At 39.5% G+C, this 18,552-nt stretch overlaps 1 protein-coding gene across 7 annotated transcripts in view; it reads left to right on the top strand.

Moving 5' to 3' along the window:
* Nucleotides 1-18,552, top strand: part of PCDH9 (protocadherin 9) — a 731,424-nt gene that overhangs the window by 127,517 nt on the left and 585,355 nt on the right. The gene's annotated exons all lie outside the window — the stretch shown is intronic.

Genomic DNA, 18,552 nt, shown 5'->3' with positions numbered 1-18,552 from the left:
ATCACTCCGAATTCAGAAATGATCTTTTAGGAAAGGACAGGATACAGACAAATAAGCTGTTGAACAGGTATGAACTTATGACAGGAGGGAAAGAATACCTTCTGATGGTAGCTGCTTCCAGCAACTGTGGGGAAAGTCTAGACTTCAGCGTTAGGCTAACTTATGGTGACTTGAAAATGACCCCCTCCCCTGAGAAGGTATAAATTGGATAGGGCCATCCTCTATAGGGTGATAGGAAGTTGGAGCTTGGCTGGTAATTATCATAATTATCTATCATCTCTTTCGAACATGATAGCTTCTTTATTCTGAGATTCCTGTTTGGATACATCCTGGTAATAATCCTGAATTACCAAAAAAAGTATTTGTATGGTTCTTTGACTGTGTGTTTTTTAAAAGGCTGGCATTTCTTTCAAAATTTTAGAGTATCAGCACATGCCACAGTATCTGAGTGATAAATGACTTAAGCAGACATAAGACCAGACAGATTCCTGAAGAAAAATAACACTGATTCCTGCCATAGCTGTGCTGTGCTGTTCTTGAATGAATATGGAAGCTTGGAGGAGCATAGAGGCATGGTAAAAATGAATCTTGAAAAGACATTTCCCATGAATGAGCTTCTTAGTATTTAAAAATGAAGTCTCTTATGGATAGGAGACAATCACATTGCAAATGATGACGGTAGCTTTTGTGCAAATGATTTCAGTGACTCTTTTGGAGCATTGTAGGCAGCTTCTCCCTGTCTTAATTTTTCTCTGCCAATTGAGCAGCAGATTGCATGATTCCCATACTTTCCCTTCAGTTGTAGTGGGCTGTATTTTTTCACAAGGGACTTAGGAATCAGCATTATTTGAGGCTAAAATATTTTGATCAGTGGTAGATTATCTCCCCTTACTTAAAGCAACATAAAGAATGATGCTTCTGCAAGACCTCGACTTGATAAATTTCCCAGTACATTGAGGATGTCATCGGAACCACTCTGAGTTAAAAATACTGGGGGAGCGCGTGGAAAAGCTATTGAAACTTAAGAGAAAGACTGATAGTCCTGCGTATACAGTAAGTACATGATGATTCCAGATGTAGGTGATTTCATTTTCAAGACATCAGCAGTATTATTGTTCTCTTCAATTGATTTTTACATGGCACAGTTTCAAAGCTGGGTTTGTTTCTCTTCACTTGTTTAGTAACATCAGTGGAGAGTAAGCTTCCAATCACTGTAATGAGAAGTGTCACAGAAATGCTCGTTTCAACACTACTAACTCTACACACTGATTGTACTATTGGCTTTTGAAAGAAGAGGAAGGAAAACCAAACTATGGAATGGTAATAGAAGGAAACAACAGAACAATTTTGAGAACTGAGAACTACCTGGTAATATCCTTCACATTTCACCTTTATGTGAAATAAACCACAGAACTGTAATGAAAGCCATTACTGGTGCATAAATGTACTTCTCCGCACATATGGATCAACTCTGGAGTAACTGAAAAAAGTTGTAATGGACAAAAAAAAAGTCAAACTGTACAACTGCAGAACTGCAAACATACACTTGACCCTTTCAGGAAAGGATCCCCTCAGCTGAGGGTCCCTGGCAGTATGAACCAGCAAAATCTGCCCTGCCGAGGTACCTCCTCCCTCGCCCCCAGGTGCAAGTCCCCATCCTCTGCTCTGTCTGGCCTCTGGAAGCTGTTGCTGCTTGCCATGTCCACAGAAAACAAAACACACAGAAACAAAGCAAGTAATTTTCTTCTGGCTGAGCAGGCTAAATATGCTTCCTAGGGGCTCAGGTGAACACTAGTACCTGCAGGCAAGGAGGAGAGGGAGAGTGTGCTCTGAGGGGAGGGGGAAAGGGCAAAGGGCAGTTTAAACTTCTTTCGAGTACGCCTGAACATTGAGTTCAGGTACAAATATGAAACTGTTTGTTGTGTGTACAGGTACATATTTTTACTGGTCTTACACAATCATGCAACACATCTCAAGTAATATATCTGCTTACCTCACGTTCATAGCTGAGCAGCTGAAAATGCTTCTTCCCTTGTTTTTTGTGGTGTGGATGTTTGCTTTTTTTAGTTCAGCATCTATGGTAAATATTGCTTTGTTAGGTATTTTCTGAAACCTCTGAATTATTAAGGCATAAATTAGATGATTTAAGAGCAGAACTTTGTTTATAAAAGTGCACTTGTCAGTGTTGGAGAGGTAAAAAGAAATAATCCTACCATGACAGTAGTCTCTTGGGAAGACCTTACCTTCCTGATACCATCCATGTTTCTTGTGGCTCAGAACACTTGTTAAGCTGAAAGGGGGGGGAAGAGAAGTGCATGACATTTAGACTTGTTGTAACATAAACCATTTCTTATCTCTCCCCTCAGTCCCTCTCCTCTGCCTCCCTTCTGTCTCCATTTACAACTTCACTATCCCTCCTGCCTCCTGGGACCATAACCTTAGTGTAATCTTTGTTCTTTTTGCTTCCCTCTGCATATCTAAGACAAACTGTTTCTTTTCTTTTTTTTTTTAAAGCCTTAAGAAAAAATCCACATTTCTCTCAATGTTTGTGCTGCCAGAAGCCCTGTTCCTTCTTTTTTTTCAGACTAAATCTTCTTCTATCTCACGTCTCTGCCTCACAATTCCCATATCAGCCAGCCCACGGGGCTAAAATCCCAGGTGACGCTACCAATTCTACCTGCCAGTTCTAGAGATTTTCTTTGTCATCAGGTGGGCATTATCCCATTGGGTTGTACAACTGAAGTACTTTATTTCTTTTCTTTTTCCAAGAAGAAAACCTGAGAGATATTTAATTATGCTACAATGCATTGTTCTTCCAACCTGGACTGATTTTCAGTAAGCCTGGAAAGCGTCTCTATGCCATTATCAACTGCTCAAATATTCACCAGCCATTTTACTCACATTTGTTAGAATACTTCATGATTTTCATGTTAATTAGACATTTGGTGGTGTAGGTTTTCCATTTTGAAATTCCCATGGGAGCCGGAAGTTCTTCGTCAGGATTTTCCCAGAAGGATTGCTAGCTTGGAAGAGCAGTCCAGCTTGCACTTTACCTTATTTGGATTTACAAAGTAAGCATCCTTGTGCCTAAATCCCACAGAAATCTGGTCTGGATAGGTGCTCTGCAAGGGAGCTTAACACACGCAGACAGCAGTGAGTGTAGCTGCAAGTAGTCATGACCCAAGCCACTTTCGTTCAAAACGCGTTTAGAATATAAAGTGGTGCTGTCTTTCTTTTGGAGCATTTACCCAGGAAGTGACAGACTTGGGAGGACCTGAATGGTGACAAGTTCCTTTATGGGTTTCACCCTAAACTCTGTTTCCTCGCTTCTTCAGAAGAATAGGAACAACGATATTTGCATATTTTGCAGAGTGTTTTGAGATATCCTGTTGAACAGAAGTGTTTAAAAAGATGTATGGATTTTTAAAGAAGCTTTGAAGTGTCCATAGTTTTGCATTAATGGTTCTGTATTAATAGTTTTAGGTTCAAATTAATGCTGTTATAAATGGCATCACTTATATATGCCTTGTGTGTTCCCAACTGTGCAATCGCCAAGCAAATGCAGTAGTTAGATATCTTATGGCAATTCTATGTGGGAGAACAACTAAAAGTATAAAGTTAATGCAGCTAAATTAAGGACCATTAAGCTCCTATATGGAAACTCTTATTGAGAAGTAGAGTGCTTAAGGGAGGATTAAACTACAAAAAATAAAGTCATTTTAATTCCGAATGAAAGCATCTACATATAGTTTAATGTGTTTTAATTGCTCTGCGTTAACTTCATACTTTTAGTTGATTCATTTTAACCTTCCCAACTGCAGGCAGTCCCAAGTGATACTACTTTCTCTTTAAAATTTTATATCCTTCTATCTCACTCCTTGCAAATAACCCAAGAAAGTTCTTGATTAAAAAATAAATAAAAAGAATAGTGATATTCATTCTGTCATCAAGTGATTATGGCAGCAGACATGACCATCAGAGTGAGAAACTACTTTACCGTATTAAATGAAATATACAAGCTAAAAGTAGATCATATTTTACAAGTAGAGGTTAAAAGCTTAAGGGAAATTCAAAAGTTCATGAATGACAGACACAATAGAAAATCACAGAGAACAGCAAAGGAAAGACCAAGACAGTAAAAGACATCACATACCTGCCCACTGAAACTGAATGGCTGAGTTCAAACCTGATGATTATGGCTGAAGTGAAAAATACAGATGTTTATGTGTTCGGCACAGCCCATAGTAAAGAAGTACATGAAGCTGTGCTATGCCAAAGCTGGGATTCATCCTGTTACTCCACACAATTTGTTCCCAAAAGGATATTTCCCTTCTTTATTTCTATGATGTCTCTTCAAGCTTTGCTAACTTGGGAGGGGTTTAGCTTGGCTGCTTGATTGTCATTTTTTTGTCCCTTAGCTGGAAATATCAATAACAAGTAATATATAAAACTGCCAGATAAACCATCCCACATCTTATACTCTATAGTCAATTGAAATTTCTTCTCAGTCACTAACACAGGAATTCTGCAGCCTTTTCAGCACTGACAAGGCTGCATCATGGACATACATATTAATACTTCTGTCCACTGGACAGGTTAAAATTTGTTTGGGTTAGAATTTAAATAATTAGATCTTGGTCCTATTTTTGGCACTTGTAACAGACTGACTTAAGTGGCTTCCAAATATTAGATTTTCAATTGTTTTTCCCTGGCATTATTTACATAAGTTTATGGAAAGTTCATGTTTATATAAGTTTATATAAGTTCATGGAAATTAACAGAACTGTGGCCATGTCCACTGGCAGAGTAGTTGGTTCCAGTTACATTCCTCACTGATGTTCATGTTATGCTGATTATAACACTTAAGTAAACAGAAAAACAGCCGTCATGAAGACAGAATACAGTAAGAAACAGAAGCATCAATATGTCACGTAGAAAGCAAGGATATTATTTCCTAACTCTAAGACTTACCACATCTCTGAAGGACAAAAGTCCTGCTGGTTGTTATTGCTGATTTTAGATTTTAAAGGACCATGCTAACATCACTTCAATGCATTAGAATGCTGTAGATTTTTTAAAATAATAGCCTACACAATTAAGAAGATTAGAAAATTCAAATCTATTGCAGTTACTAGAGAGGTTTCTTATCACGGAGTATTGATACCGTTGATGCTAAGTGGATTTATTTATGTAACTTGGTCATTATTTTTTTTTAATATTTAATTACCTGTTAACAGTAGACAATAGGGAGTAATATTTGAAAGCAGTGCAGCATTTCAGTTTAGCGTGACATAACCAAACTTCAGTGCAGATCTTTATGAAGGTGTCCTGCTGCAAGGGGAGAAGCACAACAGTCTTCATAAATAGATGTCAAATCCTGTGCATTTACTTTATCACGAGTTACAGTGGACTGCCAGTCCTGGGGCTAGTGCTTTTTCTTTTTCACCCATGCATTTGTTGTTAGAGTGTGTAGACTTGCATTCTCCATTTAGAGAAATCAATGCTTCCTTCCATCCCTTTCTTTTTCCCACCGCCAACCATTTTTCTTGTCAGTTTGCTTTCCCCGTTGCTGGGTGAGCAGATTATGAGAAATAAACCACTGAGGCACATCAAACCTTGTAAGAAGGCCAGGGCGGTAATTCAGTGGCTGAGTTTTTCCAATCCATTCTGTTTCAAGTGGCTTGTTTAAAAACAAACAACAGGATGAAACCTTACAGTGTCTCTTGTTGATATTTAACAAAACTATAGAAAGACCTTTTGCCTTAATAATGTCAGCAACATGCATTTTGTTTATCTTTCTAATTATTTATTTATAGTTGACATGAAAATGCTTCCCACTAGACATCGCTGACTGCACGAAACCCAGTTGTGTATTGCTTTTGTGAGACTTTCGTTATTATAGCATGATTAAAATAGTACATTAATTATGCATCCTGCTATAAAACTGGATACAGCAGAGGAAATAAATACATATTAATAATACATTAGTTATTAATCTGTATACTTGTCATTTGAATAAGAGGCAAACGACTACATCTTCAGTTCATGAAGACCACACTCATCTGCTTTTTAAGCCCACTTACATCTGACTACCATGGAAGGACAATCTTTTGTTAAAGGTCACCTTGCGCTACAGATGAGTAGCCCCAAGATTAAGTAACCAAAACGTCTAAATTACAAAGCTGAAATTTTACCTGACTGCGAGATATGGTGATCCTTTGATGGTTGGACTTGATGATCTTGGAGTTGTTTTCCAACCTATGATTCTATGATTCTGTGATATGCTGGTAGAATAATAAAGCAGATTTTCCACTAGGCTGGGCCATGTGCAGTCAACTTTTAATCATTAAAAGTGATAGAGTTTATGATCCTTAAAAGGGATACACCTTCCTGAAGAAACAAGAGTGATTCTGACTTTTTTTTGTGAGTTTCCTTCTAGCACTGGAAAGGAAACTTCCGTACTAAAGGTAAGCCAGCTACAGTTTTCTGAATTGATGAAATTTGCTGTAAACATAGGTATTTAAAAACCAGTAGGTCTTGTAAAATAGATCACGTGATTGGAATGCCTTAACAAAGATTGTAAGGTTGTGTGTGTATAGCTCAAATAGGAGGAAGTTATACATATTTAGTAGTAAGATGAGGGGTTCCTAAATCTTTGCACATCAAGCTGTCATTTAGTTAAAGGACACAACCAATAGATTTAAGATGTAAAATTGCAGCCAATTAGCTGCAGTAAACTTTTATTAAAAGAAACCATTCACTTTGTTTTTGGCTCAAGCTAGAATAAAAATTAGTTTATTTAGCGTAAGAGCTGCTTGGCAAGATTTGAGCTGGGAAATTAAATGTGCCTGAGACTGTTGATGCTAATGGGGTCAACTGTCATGGGGTCACCCATGTCCATATTATTAGAATTTGCTAGTCTACAAAGGAAGGTGAGTGCAGGCAAATTGCCTGTGGAGAATACTGATAACTCCTAAATCTTGTCTGAAATATAGTTTGGGAGAGGCCTAGCGGGCCAGGAATAAATGTATGCCAGGGAGTATTTGTGTAATTTAACAGGTGATTGAGTTTTAGTCCCTTGGTGTATTTGCTAGCACTGATTATTTTCCTGGTAGTGGAAGTGTTGTTGAGTGAATGCCCAGAAGATGGAGTTGTTCAAAGATATATGTTCATTCAAGAGTTCCATCATTAAATGACATGTGTATGACTTCTGTATTGCTTTGAGTTTTTAGACATATTTTAATTATTGGGCCAATGCATGTGTAGGGGAAGTTAGGTATTTCTGCTGAGGCTAAGTTAAAAACAGAGATAAAATCCTTAAACTGTCAGCTGCATTATGGTTATGTTTTCACATTGTCTTAATATCAGACAATGACAAATAGAAACCTTCATCACGGGTGTGCAGTTTTAAAAGTTATTTGATTAGCTGGATTTAAAAGTTGTGTCAGACAAGACAGGTTATAACAAATAATATGAATGTTCGTAATAGCAATACACCAATAATAATAGCAATATGTAGCTCTGACTAGAGATTTGTACCAATAGATCTAGAAGCACTTGAACAAGAAAGTAAATATTATTTTATGGACTCTGAAAGTGAGACAGGGTCAAGTGGAGTGTCATGACCAGAATCACCTTTTGGGTCATGGACAGCATTCAGGAATAGGATGTTGATCTCTTGAATCGCACATGAAAGCTTTTTTTCGCTGTTACAGCACCCGTGATTCAGCACATCGGTTTAAATTTTACCCAGAGAAATTCTGAAGAAGATTCTGAGTCATGTGATATGGACAAGACATCTTTAAGGGCAGTGATTCAGAACAATATATGAATGTTTATTAAGCTAAAATGGCTTTCTCTCTGCCTGTCTCTCTTTTCTTGTATTTTCGTATCTTCTTAGTTTTCTCTGACAGAAGACAGAGAAGATTACCCAATCAAGAAAGCTGTCTGCCAAAAGACAGATTCACCTGTCTATAAACCCTTCCTGATAAATATTTTATACACATTTTTTTAAAAACTTCCAGTGGTGGAAAATAACAGTCTTTTTTAATGTAATCTTTTCAGTCCATCATTATCCTTACTCTTGGAAAATTGTTTTTTTTTTCTTAGTGTCTAAGCTACATGTCCTTTGCTTTCAGTCCATAGTGTCCTCTTCACAGCTGCCCGTCTTCTTTCCAAATCCATTGCCTTCCCTTTTATAGCACAGGTGATATATTGAAAAATTGTTAATGATCTTAAATATGGAAAAACTTAATATCAATTACACCAAAGAGTGGATTTATTCCTTCTTTCACCCCTATTTGCAAACCTTTCCATTGCTTTTATTAGAACACTCAGGAAATGTTTTCCTTGAAAATGTGGTTATCTTCTTCCTTTCTGAAAACACTCTGTTCATTAGAGTGTAGACCCCTATAGTAAGAGAGAGGAAAATATTTGAATACTGGATACCAGCTTGCAAACAAAAAAAAAGCAAGCTGAAAAACCCACACATTAATGTTGTAGCCATTCATCTGTTGTACTGTTGAATTTCCTTAATTTTAAAACAATGTTGCACAATTATATATTCACTGTTTGCATTGTTTTGTAAAAACCCTGGAGTGATTTCTGTAAGAGGAAATGAAATGATCTGGCTGGCTGCTGAATGCTTTGGCTGCTTTAGGGCACTTCAGTAGAAGTGGTTTTGCATTAGCTGTTTGGATTTTTTTCTCTCTTCTTTATTGTCTTGCTTTCCTTTTTTTCGGAAGGGCAAGTGATAAATAATTATACTCCAGAAACATGATACCATAGCATTTCTATAAGAATCAGGTCCTACTGTTTGCTATTCCCATACAGCAACAGTGCATTCATTCAATTAGTTTACAGGAATGCTTTGGCAGTGCTGCATTTTCATAAGTGCATGCAAATCTTTCTGTTTAAAGCACTAGGTTTTCTTTACTTCTCCAAATACGCTAATAGTGTTGTAGCTGACAGAGCACAAAAAATAAAACAGTATCAGAAGGGTTATCCCTTAATTCCCACACTGCTACATAGATGCTTTCCTTATTTAAACTAACTCTTGTGCTTACTTTGGTAATTTTTATATTTATAATGAAAGCCCCTCCCAGTTTTTCTGTAACTTGTTGATTATGCTGCACTCATCCATCAAGGTAGGTGAGCCATTGAGAAAAAAACTCTAACACCCCTAGGGGATTTTTTGGTGGGGGAGAGGAAGTTGGAGCCATTTCCCTGGGGCTTTATAACACTCCTTTAGTTCCAGAAATCCATAAATTTCCTCCAATTAGACCATTTCTCTGAAGCTATCACCAAGAATTGGTCTTTATATGTACAGGCATTTTAAGCTGTGAGGAAATGAGGAATGGAAAACAATATGTGTCTCAAGGAAACTTGAAACATCTCTCCAATCCCAAATAGAAAATACTCCAGTTGTATCTCAAGACAGTGCAACTTTGATAAATCTTTTCAAAATGCACCTCAAGGGGAATTTCTGTGGCATGTCTTTAAAATTTGCTCAGACGACTATGCTGAAAGGAACAGTCTGCAAAGTAATCTGTAGGGTCTGGATAGACTAAGTAAAAATTCATTGTGAAGCTTGAGAAAGGTGAACCAGAGTTTGACAGGCTTCCTACTTCATGCACTGGTCTGCATTATATGACAGATGCATTATATTATTGTTTTATATGAATATATGAATTATATTATTGTTTTATGTGCATTATATTATTGTTTTATAATACAGAGCAGCAACATAAGCTTCAGGAGTGAAAGGTTAGGTGGTGGTCATATATGGGATATGAACTTAAGCAATATGATTTCCTGAGGTTTTGTGGTGGTTCTCGCCCTGCCTTTGCAGCCATTTAGCTTTCTTAACAATATCTGTGGCTTCTAGGTTTATGTGGCTCGTAAGGTCACAGACTTTTTTGGCTGGCATCATCATTACATGTACACACATACATGCAGACAGACACGCACACATTCTCTCTCTCTGCCTAGCAACCGTAGAAGAGATGTCCAGTCGGTCTAAGTGAAGCTACTGCTTTGTGGTTTCTTTATCCTAATGTTTTGACAGAATGCCAAAGCGTTGCAACTCAGGCCCAAGATACAACCTAAGTCTGAAGTGAAAAAGGGAAGGGAAAAAAAATGATGATATAAAACTGAAGTGAGCTGAATGTTATTCTGAGAGGTGGTGGCAGCTGAGAAAGAAAACAATGGTGTTATATTCCTCATTCATTTTCATTCTTGCTTGTTATCTTTCATGTTTGCTTGGAACTCCTTTCTGTGAGTGAGATATGCTCTGATAAAGGAAGCAATGATACATGAAGTTGCACAGTGACAAAGCACAAAATAATCATTGCCCTCACTTACCCTCACTGCACTTTCACACCATTAACAGTGTAACTAATAAGATTTACACTTAGGATCTCACCTTTGTGCTTTCTGCGGTAATGCCATACATGAAGAGTGACAGCCTCTGCTGAAGTGATGCAAAATATTGGGTGATTCTCATAACATCACTCTAAACAGACCCATCGTATTATTTTGTATTGTGTAGGAAGGTGAAGTGATTAGTTTCAGCTCAAACAAGAAATCAGGGATTACGACTGGGAATTCATATACTTTTTTTTTTTTTTGGTACTTAGTTTACTTGAGATAACATTATAGCATTAACGAACATGAAAAATAACTGTGCATACCTGGCAGTTGAGGCAAATTACCAGACTGTGAAAACTAATTTTAAAATTATTTACATAAACAATTCACTTATCTTTATAAAAGTTTTAATTCTTTTCCCGCTAATATTGAGATTTATTTTTCTGGTTCATTCTCTTCCTTCCCTTTGGTCTGTTGTTTGTTTTTTTTTTTTCCCTCAAAGTACTTTCATCACTTTAGCCAGGATCTTCTCCTAAGTACTTTGCTTTCAACACGAGATTGTCTTTTTGTAGCAGACACCAGTTCCAGTCGGTGGGATTGTAAACAGAAGGTACCTGTGACAACTGATTCGTCCCCCACAGAGACCACACATAGTACCCAGGAAATGTCTGCACTTATAAAGAGTGAATCCTGTCCCCAGCTCAGGTTTGCAACAAAAAGTGCCAGAACAGGTGCCAGGAGAATTTGTTTTGACTTGAACTTTATGAATAAACTAATGTATGATGAGGAATGCAGTTCCCATTGACATTGCTGACTGTGCTCTCGCTGCTTAAAGAACAGAGGAGCAAGCTTCAGTCCACAATGTGTGATCATTTCCCCCAATACCTGATTTAACAGGAGCAATTTCTACTTACGCTGTGTCTTCCTTTTGAGAAGCTCACACTCTACAAACATAAATTAATTAAGCTTTATACTCCCTCTGTGCAGCATAGGTAGACTGAGGAATAGAGTGGTTTAACATTATAGAAGCGTGCCAGTAGGGAAATACCATAAATCTAGTTTTCTGATTTTCCATGTGCCCTGGGGCAGATTCAGTGCGTGCCTCAAATGCAAGGACTGAAAAAGATCGTGAGAAATGTGGTATCGACAGTGCCACTATGCTTACAGTTTGAGAAAGAGCTCTGCTTGGGAGAGCTGGAGTGTGTGTGGCAGTGAAGCGAAGGCTGATTCCTCGTGAAAAGGTGTGTGCTAGAGCCTGCTGAGGCACACAGCCTTGACAGTGGTCCGTGAAGAGGCTGTCTGTCGCAATGGCCTGTACAGTTCTGCCTTCTTGCCTTCTTTCAGCTCAAACCAAGTAAATTAGAGATCCTTGAATCACAGAATCATTAAGGTTGGAAAAGATCTCTGAGATGATCAAGTCCAACCTTATAATGATTTCCCTAAGATCAAAGTGGTGGCTGCATGCAGCTATGGATTTCCTGGTGGGGCTGAAAGGGTAAGAGCATTTCTATTTGGCATCACCTCCTACGGCGAATACTCCTGAGGTATGTGACAGCCATCAAAGCTCTCGCCAGTCAGACTAGTGCTGCATATACCCACTGGTATGGGACACAGAACAGCCAGCTGAGCTTACGAATCCTGTCTCCCAGTTTCGTTACTATTAAAAGTTGTCTAATAAATAGGGTTTTTTTTCCTTTGAAGCCCTATTTTTTTTATGTGCAGTAACTTTTGGTTTTGTTTTCCAGAGTAGCAGCTCTGCACTGTACAAATTATGACCTCAGGCACTAGGACACTGTTGCTAAGAAAGCAAAAAGAGAGAGTGTAAATGGGTGTAAGAAAGAAAGGGTTTCTGCATTTTAAGAGTAATGGCTAGAAGACAATTAAGGCCTAGCTCTTAAATCATAGGGCTAGGTCAATGTACATTGGGATTGCAAATTGCAAACATTGCGCAGTTTTTAAATGGCTGGATACCTGACGCGGCATCCATAACAATTGTTACTTCTCTAAAGCTGCATAACTTACTGCAGTGAAAAAAACGAATGAAATTTAATCTACCTAAAGCGAATATATCTTGACATTTACCCACCATTAAGTACACATCCTAATCCCATGCTATCCATACACTTTAGTTTACAAACAAATGACTCAATTAATATCTCTTAAAGCCTTCTGGGAGGGAGAGTGGAGGACATGCACTGCTTGAGCAATGGCTGCTGAAGGCATTTTGATTACTTAAGCCTGGAATAGGCATAATATCCCAGCATGGGGGGTCCTTATGCTCTGGCAGCGCTTTCTCTTCTCCTTCTGGAAAGTGTTTGCCTGCTCCTTGCAGTAACTCAGACTGTTTACTAATCCCCAGAGGGGGGCTGTGGCGATGTTGCCACCCAAGGAGATACAAGCTCTCAGGTCACTCGATACCAAGGGAAAAATGAGGTGCTCTCCTTCTTCCTTTTGTGCTTAACCAGTAACCTTGTCCAACTATGTCTTTCCCCTAGAGTGTAGGGGGGCAGTGGAAGACTTCTTTTTTAAATAAAAACTGGATAAAATCAAGTTATTTGATGTTTTTAGCCATTAAAAGTCATCAGGGATTTAATTCCTGAGACTAGCATTGATCCACAGCTAGGGTTTCAGAGGCCTGGAAGGCACTGATTTCTGACCCATAGAAACGACTTCCAATCCTGCCTTCATTTGCTTCTCCCAGCTGAAGGTGATCCTCTGCTTTCATGAGGCTTTTTTTTTATTTTTCTAAGCCTGACAAGCCACAGAAAGCTGTTTATTATTGTTTTCAGAAGTGTTTCCTCTACTGGTGGCCTGTTTGATGTTCTGGTTGCCCAGTTATATGTTGTTAGGCTGTGTATGTCCTCTTACTACCTCCAGCTAGCCAAAGCAACATCCAAAGATGTGAAACCTCTCTTGAAAGCTCTGTAATGAATCTAGGCCAGAGTTATCCAGCATTAGCGGATCCCCATTACTCGGTATGGGTTAGGTTATGTCTAAATTCTGTTTGCAATTCAGGGTCTAGCCAGAACTTCGTGACAGACTCAGAGAGGGAAAAAACTGAGTCATCCTACCATCAGAGTCAATTTGCCCATCCAACATTACCATAGTGACTGGACTTTTCAGTTTGCTTTGTAGGTGTTCTGGCATGTACCAGCTTGTCCTAAATGGAGACCACTGATATAAATCAGGTTATGTCAGGTTTTAATATTGACTACTACTTCTATCACAGAATCACAGAATGGTAGGGGTTGGAAGGGACTTCTGTGGGTCATCTAGTGCAACCACCCTGACGAAGCAGGGTCACCTACAGCAGGCTGCACAGGACCTTGTCCAGGCGGGTCTTGAATATCTCCAGAGAAGGAGACTTCACAACCTCCCTGGGCAGCCTGTTCCAGTGCTCCGTCACCCTCAGAGGGAAAAAGTTCTTCCTCATGTTCACACGGAACTTCCTGTGCTTCAGTTTGTGCCCATTGCCCCTTGTCCTGTCACTGAGCACCACTGAAAAGAGCTTGGCCCCATCCTCCTGACACCCACCCTTCAGATATTTATAAGCATTTATTAGGTCCCCTCTCAGCCTTCTCTTCTTCAGGCTAAACAAGCCCAGCTCCCTCAGCCTCTCCTCGTACCAGAGATGTTCCAGTCCCCTCATCATCCTCGTAGCCCTCTGCTGGACACTCTCCAGTAGCTCCTCATCTTTCTTGAACTGGGGAGCCCAGAACTGGACAGAGTACTCCAGATGGGGCCTCACTAGGGCAGTGTAGAGGGGAAGGAGAACCTCCCTCATCCTGCTGGCCACACTCCTGCTAATGCATCCCAGGATCCCATTAGCTTTCTTGGCAGCCAGGGCACACTGCTGGCTCATGGTCAACCTGTCATCCATCAGCACTCCCAGGTCCCTCTCCACAGAGCTGCTCTCCAGCAGGTCCACCCCAAGCCTGTACTGATGCATGGGGTTGTTCCTCCCCAGGTGCAGGACCCTGCACTTGCCCTTGTTGAACCTCATCAGGTTCCTCTCTGCCCAGCTTCCCAGCCTGTCCAGGTCACGCTGAATGGCAGCACAGCCTTCTGGTGTATCGACCACTCCTCCCAGTTTGGTGTCATCAGCAAACTTGCTGAGGGTACATTCTAACTCTTCATCCAGGTCATTGATGAAGAAGTTAAACAAGACTGGGCTGAGTACTGACCCCTGGGGGACACCACTAGTTACCGGCCTCCAACTAGACTCAGCGCCACTGATGACAACCCTCTGAGTTCTGCCATTCAGCCAGTTCTCTATCCACCTCACTGACCACTCATCCAGCCCACACTTCCCGAGCTTCCCTAGGAGGATATTATGGGAGACCGTGTCAAAAGCCTTGCTGAAGTCTAGGTAGACAACATCCACGGCTCTCCCCTCATCTACCCAGTCAGTCATGTCATCATAGAAAGCTATTAGATTGGTCAGGCATGATTTCCCCTTGGTGAATCCATGCTGACTACTCCTGATAACCTTCTTTTCCTCCACTTTCTTGTTGATGACCTCCAGGATGAGCTGCTCCATCACCTTTCCCGGAATGGAGTTGAGGCTGACCGGCCTGTAGTTCCCTGGGTCCTCCTTCTTGCCCTTTTTGAAGATTGGAGTGACAATGGCCTTTCTCCAGTCCTTGGACACCTCTCCTGTCCTCCAGGACCTCTCAGAGATGATGGAGAGTGGCTCAGCAATTACATCCGCCAGCTCCCTCAGCACTCGTGGGTGCATTCCATAGGGGCCCATGGATTTGTGGACGTCCAGATCGCTTAAGCTATCCCTCACCAGTCCTCCTTGACCAAGGGAAAGTCATCCTTTCTGTGGGCTTCTTCTCTTACCTCTTACCTTGAATCCTCCAAGGGAAGTAGAACTCTGAGGGAAGGAAGTACCTTTGAAGACCTCTGTCTGTACATGTGATCACTGGTGAACTCTTTGAACAACGTAACAGGAATCTTTCCAGAACCTTTTGGAAACTGTAGTTGTGGTTTTACTAAAACTATTTCTTCACACTTCCAGAGCTTCTTGAGCAAGAGATTCCTTCTAATACCCACCAGATTTTGCCTTTAGTTTTATGAAAATTCACTGACATAGATTGTTGGTAGCTAAAAAAGAAAAAAAAGGAATGTCTTTGAGTTTGATTTTCTCAAGTTACTTCTGAGTTAAAGGTGTTACAGTCTGGGCATCTCTGCTCAGTTTAGTTTCCTGTTTTGGTAGGAAATAGTGTTAGAAGGAGATGCTTGCATTTGTCAGGAAATAAATTTAGGGTTGTGACTGTGCCATGCTGAGATGGACCAGGGAGAAACCCAAAAAACAAGAGGTTATGATGTCAAATTCCCCAACTGATTTTGAATTATAAGTAGAAACATGCTTTGCTTTGTAGTCATGATTCAGTTCAACCACCCCAGTCACCTGCCACCCCAAAGCAGATCATATTCATTGTGTGGAAATAAGGAAAACTGAAAATTCATTTTGATATTGTAAGATAAAATAAAAAGGGCTGAAAGATTAATAACAGAATGTCAATGTATACATATAATCCAGGCTTGAACCTGAGGGCAGTCCTTTCAAGGACCTGAATGACATCTGCGTGCAATTTAATAAATGACTGTTGTAACACAAGTGGAGAAGCTCTCAAACACATTGTTTTTGTGTTGAATGCTCAGTTCAATTACTGTAAACAAATAATGTAATGTTATAATAGTCACTGAAATAAATCTAGCCTAAAAGGGTTGGAAGAAGGCTGAAAATATCAAAGCCACGTTTATCCATAATTCAGTGATTTGATGCCAGACTCACCTAAAGATAAAAGGCCATCCTTCTATGAGTATATCAGTATCAAGGTTACCAGTTTCAAGAGCTTAATGATAACTTTTAGCTGATGGTTAAAATAGATTTTTTTTCCCAGCATAAATGTTCACAAGTTACTGTACACACAGAAACACTTAGCACCAGGTAGAGGTTAAACGTATTAATTGGTAGGCTTTTATTTCCATTTACAGGGACTCCTATAAAGAGCTGGATTTACAAAGAAAAGGCAGATGAACTAAACTGTAACCTAAAATGAAGCTTTTTTCTTTTTTTTCAGTTTTAAATAATCAGGTGGTTCATTAGATAATAAGCCAAGTTCCTATGGAAAGTCACATTTTGACACTTAAATTTTTCCCATTCTGCTTTTCCCACAGACTACAGCAGCTTTCTTGTGTCAAAAATGTTTTGTTTGCTCAGTAGATCTCCATGTGCCTGAATTTTCATGCCCTTTCACCCAAGATTTATCCCAAACCTCCTTCATAGTTTGGTTACTTCATATCCCCAGCTTTTTCAGCAGCAGCAGCCTTCCCTCCTTCCCACAAGCTAGCCCTGCCCAGAGCTATGTGTTAAGGCTGAGAGGACAGGATGCAGCTGCCTCTAAAAGCCTGTCAATGATGCTTCTTTTTAAGCCACTGAGAACTGCTAGTGCAGCTGCACAGTGAGGTGGATTTACACTTTATACTTTTTTTTTCCTATATGAGGAATTTCTCAAAAGCTGTATAGAATAATGAGTTAATTGCTGATGCATGAAGGCTAATGAAGACGCTGCCTTATACTTAAAGGTATGCTTAATGGACAGCCCTGCATTTTAGAGCCAGTTTTTCTGGGGAGACATTGTCTGTCTCAGATGCTGGGGTTATTCTTTACAGGGGATTTGAGGAGATTCTTAACTTCAAATGTGACAGTCCTAGAGTAGGAACAAATTTGACTTAGCATTAAATCTACAGCTTGTATCTTACTTCATTTCAGCATGCAATTACTTCTGTCTTGGTGGCTCACACAGTACCAGTAGACTGCAGCAAAGTAGTTAGTTTGGGGCTCTAATTTATGACTTATGATGCCAGTACAGAATTTTTTTATACAGAGCTGTAGCTGGTGGCCTTAGTGACCAGTGTGCCCCCCTTTCCCAGCACTCCTCTTTTCCCTGCAGGCTCCATTAGTTACTAGCTTCACCCAGTCTGAGAAAAGCAAAAGGCAAGGGAGCAAGCCTGGCAAGGCTGCAAGCTGATGTTTCTTTCCCTGCTTGCTTCCACTTTCCCTTTTTCTGATTATGAAAGTTGTAGCTGTCATCCACATGGCAGCTGTGCCTGGCTGGAGGAGGGCAGCGAGGGCAGAAGATGACCCAGGCAGTAACAGCAACGAGAGTGGATGCCACTGGATGTTTGTTGCTGTGGTTGAAAATGCCAAGTTAAAAACATATCTTAACATTGCAAATGAAAACATGTTGTTACGGTCTTTCTGTAATTTCCAGCTAGGCTGGTTACAAAAGAATCAAACATATATTTGATGCGATAAAGAACCTCTGTCCAAATGACAGTCAGGAAGAGTGGGTGTATAGTTCGGTAATGACTGACCTAATGACTCGGACATTACCCAAAGCAGATGTGTGGGAAGAGGGTTGAGTTGCCCCTGCCCACATTCTTTCAAAACTCAAGCCATATCTTCAAAATCGAGCTCTCATCTTGAAAAAATAAAAAATCATGGGCATGTAAGTGAGTTTTGCAAGGAATTGCAAGCAAAGAATTGTATTAAATTATCTTAATTCCACAATATTATTACTGTAAGAGAATCTATTTGTATTTCTGTTTAAAAATTTATGTTTAATACATTTATGTTTTTCCATATACATCAAGTGTAAATTTTTCATGATTCGTGTTCTTGTGCTACTGCTTCTGACAGAGGAAATCACCACCTTTAAATGGGGCAACGATTGCATTAAAAAATCTCCTGCTGCAGAGATCAAAACCTTTGCCTTGTTGAACAGACTGGAGAAAACATTCTCAAAATGATTTAAGTCTTTGAAAATGTAATTCTAACAATCAAAACCAAATTAACTACCAGTTAACACGATTATGTGCACTAAAAAGTAAGTATAAAGTGTGAAACCAGCAGCTTCATATGATGCAAGTTCATAAAAAGGAGACATCAAAGAAACCCACAACTATAAAATGTTAACAAAATATTTGGAAAATTAACTTAAGGCTGCACTGTAGGTGATTAGAATTTATTTGAAAATTCCTTAAAAGAGATGTTCTGACTCGGTTTTAATGAAAACACTTACTTTGTTGATTTTAATAAATTGGGATTAGTCGGTAAGAAAACATGAAATGTCATATGATCTGACATGATAGAAAATATCACCTTTCAAA

Source organism: Opisthocomus hoazin, chromosome 1, assembly GCF_030867145.1.
Source record: "Opisthocomus hoazin isolate bOpiHoa1 chromosome 1, bOpiHoa1.hap1, whole genome shotgun sequence".
NCBI classification, from domain to species: Eukaryota; Metazoa; Chordata; class Aves; order Opisthocomiformes; family Opisthocomidae; genus Opisthocomus; species Opisthocomus hoazin.
This window is presented reverse-complemented; position numbering and strand designations above follow the sequence as displayed.